Raw genomic sequence first — 6400 nt, 5'->3', positions numbered from 1 at the left:
ATCACCCTAGTCTCACCCCAAAGGTACATGTTATAACATTTCCAACTTGTCGACTTTCGATGAAACATTGTTTTATTTAATTGCTTTAGCTTCTGAACTGTCCAACCCTCTTTGTACTTGTTGTTCATGATCTTCAATATTTGTAACCTCAGAGGTAACATGATTAACTTACTTTATATACTTTTAAATATTATCTCATTTTTTTGTCCTACATTAGTTTGCTTACGACGCATTTTTACATACGAAAATATAGGGTGTAACAAGATGGAAGCTAAGAGACCTCGAGATTCTGGCATATATAACAATTCTCGTGCCCTAGCTGCAGCCCGTCATGGTAGAGGCTATGTGGGTGGTCCTATTCATTCAGCACTTCCAACTGCCAATGGTATTCCGGCTACTCCCAAACCTCAGGTTCTATATTATGCATCGCCAGTGTCGATTGTACCTCTTGTACGGGGTGCTTTCAGCGGTCAGTCCAGTCGATCAGGTCCGAGCCAGTCCTAGTAACCACGTCCTTCGAGGGCTTGTTTTAAGTGTGGTGACACTCATCATATAATGAGGGATTTCCCCAACTTTAAGAGGGGTGCACCTCCATAGATTTCTCAGGCCCCCCCATTCCACAAGGCCCTCAGGCTTCAGAAGCCGTGATTACTGCACCAGTTTCTACTCCACCTGCACAGCCACCTAGAAGTGGAGGTCGAACAGGTATAGGTCGCCCTAAAGAGGGAGGCCAGGCCAGATATTATGCCCTTCCTTCTAGGACGGAGGCAATTGCATCTGATTCTGTTATAACAGGTATTGTTCCGGTCTGTCATAAAGATGTATCAATATTATTTGATCCAGGCTCCACTTATTCTTTTATGTCATCTTATTTTTCCCCGTATTTGGGCATATTCCGTGATTCTTTGAGTTCTTCTATTTAAGTATCTACACCCGTGTGTGATTCTATTATTGTTGACCGTGTGTATCGGTCGTGTTTGATTGTTATCAGTGGTTTTAAGACCAGAGATGATTTATTATTGCTTAGTATGGTAGATTTTGATATTATTTTTGCGCATGGACTAGTTGTTGCCCTATCACGCTATCCTCGATTGTTACGCCAAGACGGTGACGTTGGCTATGCCAGGTCTACCGCGACTAGAGTGGAGAGGTACCTTAGATTATGTTCCTAGCAAGGTTGTTTCATTTCTTAAGGCTCAACGAATGATTGAGAAGGGGTATGATGCGTATCTGGCCTGTGTGAGAGATATTAGTGTTGATACTCCTACCATGGAGTCAGTTCCGGTAGTAAGGGATTTTCTAGATGTATTTCCAGTGGATCTTCCGGGTACACCGCCCGATAGAGATATTGACTTTGGCATTTATTTGTTACCGGGCACTCAGCCCATTTCTATTCCACCATATCGTATGGCCCCAGCATAATTGAAAGAATTAAAAGAGTAGTTACAAGAACTACTTGATAAGGGTTTTGTTCAGCCTAGTGTATCATCTTGGGGTGCTCCTATCTTATTTGTAAAGAAGAAGAAGGATGGTTCTATGCGGATGTGTATTCATTAATGCCAGTTGAGCAAGGTTACAGTGAAGAACATTTATCCATTGCCACGTATTGATGACATATTTAATCAGCTTCAGGGTTCCAGGGTGTTCTCTAAGATTTACTTGTGTTTGGGCTATCATCAGTTGAAGATTCAGGATCCAGATATCTCGAAGACTTCTTTCAGGACTCGGTATGGTCACTATGAATTCCTTGTAATGTCCTTTGGGCTGATCAACGCCCCAACAACATTTATGCATTTGATGAACAATGTATTTCAGCCCTATCTTGACTCTTTCGTCATTGTGTTTACTGACGACATTCTGGTATACTCTCGGAGCCAAGAGTATCATGAGCAGCACCAGAGGACTGTGCTTCAAACTTTGAGAGAAAAGAAGTTATATGCAAATTTTTTGAAGTGTGAATTCTGGCTAGATTCAGTGGCATTCTTGGGTCATATAGTTTCGTGTGAAGGGATTAAGGTAGATCCGAAGAAGATTGAGGCAGTGCAGAGTTGGTCCAGACCGTCCTCAGCTACGGAGATCCGAAGTTTTCTTGGCTTAGCGGGGTATTATCGCCGATTTGTAGAGGATTTCTCTTCTATTACTGCACCTATGACCAAATTGATCCAGAAGGGTGCTCTGTTCAGGTGGACCGAGGAATGTGAGGAGAGCTTTCAAAAGCTCAAGACATATTTGACTGCAGCCCCAGTATTGGTATTGCCTACAGGTTCAAGGTCTTATACTGTGTATTGTGATGTGTCATGTATTTATCTCGGTGCAGTATTGATGCAAAATGATTGGGTGATTGCCTATGCGTCTAGACAATTAAAGGTACATGAGAGAAATTAATTGGTCCACGATCTTAAATTAGCAGCTATTGTTTATGCCTTGAAGATCTGGAGGCACTACTTGTATGGACTCCCTTATGAGGTCTACACCGATCACCGGAGTTTGCAGCATCTGTTTAAACAAAAGGATCTTAACTTGTGGCAGTGGAGGTGGTTGGAGTTGCTTAAGGATTATGATACCACCATTCTCAATCACCCCAGGAAGGCCAATGTAGTGGTCGATGCCTTGAGTAGTAAGGCGGAGAGTTTGGGCAGCTTAGCATATCTACCGGTAGTAAAAAGGCCTTTAGCCTTGGATGTTCAGCCTTGGACAACCAGTTTGTTAGAGTGGATGTTTCCGAGCTGATCCGAGCCGAGTTTTGGCTTGTATGGTTTCTCAGGCTTCTCTTTATGATCGTATCAGAGACAGTCAGTATGATGACCCATATCTACTAGTCCTTAAGGACATGGTTCAACACGGTGATGCCAAGGAAGTCACTATTGAAGATGACGGCGTATTACGGATGCAGGGAAGGCTATGTGTGCCCAATGTAGATGGTCTGCGTGAGTTGATTCTCCAATAGGCTCACAGTTCGCGGTACTCCATTCATCTAGGTGCCACAAAGATGTATTAGGACTTGATACAACACTATTGGTGGAGGCGGATGAAGAAAGACATAGTGAATATGTAGTTCGATGCCTAAATTGTCAGCAGGTGAAGTATGAGGATCAACGACCGGGTGGATTGCTTCAGAAGTTAGAGATTCCAGAATGAAAATAGGAGTAGATCACTATGGATTTTGTTGTTGGGCTCCCACGGACTCAGAGGAAGTTCGATGCAGTTTGGGTGATTATGGATAGATTGACCAAGTCATCTCATTTAATTCCTGGGGTTACTACTTACTGTTCGGAGCAGCTGGCTCGGGTTTATATTCGCGAGATTGTCAGGTTTCAAGGCGTACCAGTATCTATCATCTATGACCGGGGTACACAGTTTACATCACAGTTCTGGAGAGCCGTACAATGTGAGTTAGGTACTCGGGTGGAGTTGAGTACATCATTTCACCCTCAGAAGAACGGACAGTCCGAGCGCACTATTCAAATAGTGGAGTATATGCTTCATGCATATGTGATAGATTTTTGGGGTGCTTGGGATTAGTTCTTGCCACTTGTGGAGTTTGCTTACAACAACACCTACTAGTCGAGCATTCAGATGGCTCCGTATGCAATTTTATATGGGAGGTGGTGTCGGTCTCCAGTGGGTTAGTTTGAGCCGGGTGAGGCTAGACTGTTGGGTAAGGATTTGGTTCAAGATGCTTTGGAAAAGGTTAAATTGATTCAGGATCAACTTCGTACAACATAATCTAGACAGAAGAGTTATGCAGTTCGGAAGGTTCGTGATGTTGCATTCATGGTTAGTGAGCGGGTCTTGCTTCGGGTTTCGCCTATGAAGGGTGTTATGATGTTCGGAAAGAAGGGCAATTTGAGCTCGAGGTATATCGGACCTTTTGAGATTCTTGAGAGAGTTGGAGAGGTGGCTTACAGACTTGCACTACCACCTAGTCTCACTAAAGTTCATCCATTGTTCCATGTTTTCATGCTCCGGAAGTATAACGGTGATCCTTCTCATGTATTAGACTTCAGCTCGGTCCAGTTGGACAAGGATCTATCTTATGCTAAGGATCCAGTGACCATTTTGGACAGACGGGTTAGAAAGTTGAGATCGAAAAGCATTGCTTCAGTAAAAGTACAATGGAGGGGTCATCCAGTCGATGAGGCGACTTGGGAGACCGAGCATGATATGTGCAGTTGTTATCCTCATCTTCTCACCACTCCAGGTATAATTCTAAACCCGTTCGAGGACGAACATTTGTTTAAGAGGGGGATGATGAAATAACCCAGTCACTCATTTTGAGAGTTGTAGCCTTGTCCCTCCATTTACTGCTCATTTTGTACTTTATAACTGTTATGTGACTTGCCGGGGTAGTCGGTTCAGGTCCGGAGAGATTTCGAAATGAATTGAGACACTTAGTCTCAAGGTCAAAAGCTTAAGTTGAAAAGGTTGATCGGATGTTGACTTATGTGTAAACGACCCCTGAATAGAGTTTTGATGATTCCAATAGCTCCGTATGGTTATTTTGGACTTAGGAGCGTGCCCGAAAAATTATTTGGAAGTCCGTAGTTAAATTAGTCTTGAAATGGCTAAAATAGAAATTAAGTTTGGAACTTTGACCGGGGAGTTGACTCTTTGATATTGGGGTCGGAATACAATTCTGAAAATTTGAATAGGTTCGTTATGCCATTTTTGACTTGTGTGCAAAATTTAAGGTCAATCGGATTTGATTTGATTGGTTTCTGTATTGAATGTAGAAGTTGGAATTTCTTAGTTTCATTAGGCTTAAATTGAGGTATGATTTGTGATTTTAGCATTGTTTGATGTGATTTGAGGCTTCAACTAAGTTAGTATGATGTTTTAGGACTTGTTGGTGTATTTGGTTAAGGTACCGGGGGCCACGGGTGAGTTTCGGAGGGTTAACAGATTAATTTTTGGACTTGGAATGCTGCTGGAATTTTTCAGATGTCTGCACATGGTTTCCTTCTTCGCGTTCGCTAGAAGGGTCTTGCGTTCGCGAAGAGGAACTGGAGGTAGGCGAGATTGTTCATCGCGTTCGCGACATGGGGCTCGCGTTCGCGTAAAGCAAGGAGGTGAGGCTACGCATTCGCGATTGGGCATCGCGTTCGCGAAAGGGAAAATGGCTAGTGAGGATTTTTGCCTTCGCGTTCGCGAAGTGAAGGCCGCGTTTGCGAACGTTCGCCTGGTAAAGCATTGCGTTCATGACTAAAGTCTCGCGTTCGCGAAGGGCAATTTTTGGGCAGCACAATTTTGTGCTTCGCGAACGTGAGGGAACTGTCGCGTTCGCGAAGAAGAAAAGTCTTGACAGAATGTTTAAGTTCTGAAAATGGGACTTCATCCCATTTTCCATTCTTACCGATTTGGAGCTCGGGGAGAGGCGATTTTCGGGAGATTTTCAAGGAAAATATCGGGGTAAGTGTTCTTAACTCAATTCTGGTTAAAGTACCTGAATCTATGGTAGTTTTTAACATTTAATTAGTGAATTAAGTTGGAAATTTTGGAAACTCTCTTGGTTAAATTTGAAGATTTGAGGGTCGAGTTGATATCGGAATTTAGTAAAATTTTTATGGTTGGAATCGTGGTCGAATGGGCGTTCATATTTTGTAACTTCTGTCGAGTTTCGAGATGTGGACCCCACAAGCAATTTTTGAGTTAAATTTGGTATTGAGGCAAGATGTTAAATTTGTGAAATATTATTTTTTTTTATTTATTCGCTTCCGAATATTTTGTGAGATTTTTGTATTCATTGCGATTGAGTCTTGAACTCCTTATTGTGGAAATAATGTTGCTGATTTATTTTAGCAAGTGGAAATATTTGGGCACTTGAGGTGCAAATTGTGATAGTGATACCCATGCGGTGGTATAAGGTCTGGGTGTTGAAACACATGCGGTGAGATAAGGGTGGGTTGATACGCATGGCTAGTAGAGAAACTACTAGAAGTCATGCGGTGTGAAAAGGGTGGCTAAAATGCGGGATGCTATTTCGGAAAAAAAAATATTTTCTTTAAAATTAAATATGAAGGCTCCCGTGGTGATATAAGGAAATGAGATATTGTGAATTTATTTATGATTTGGGACTACGAGGCGGTACCTCGGGAGTGCCCTTGTTGATATTTCTTTATGGTTGCACTGCCTTTGGTTATTTTTGGTGTTTTCTTTAAAGTTGTAAATTTTTGTTTTCCTTCTGCGAGGTATTATTTTACCTTATTCTGTGTAGTTAAATTACGACATACTACTTAATTGATTCATCCCCATTGTCATTATTATTATTATATTGTTAAACTTTTCACCCTAACTTTTATTATTGCATTAGGGCCTGACTTAACCTCGTCACTACTCTATCGAGGTTAGGTTTGGCACTTACTGGGTACCGCTGTGGTGTACTCATACTACGCTTCTGCAC

Source organism: Nicotiana tomentosiformis, chromosome 12 (genome assembly GCF_000390325.3).
Source record: "Nicotiana tomentosiformis chromosome 12, ASM39032v3, whole genome shotgun sequence".
Classification (NCBI taxonomy): Eukaryota; Viridiplantae; Streptophyta; class Magnoliopsida; order Solanales; family Solanaceae; genus Nicotiana; species Nicotiana tomentosiformis.
The sequence above is the reverse complement of the archived record's forward strand: the minus strand, read 5'-3'. Positions refer to the sequence as shown.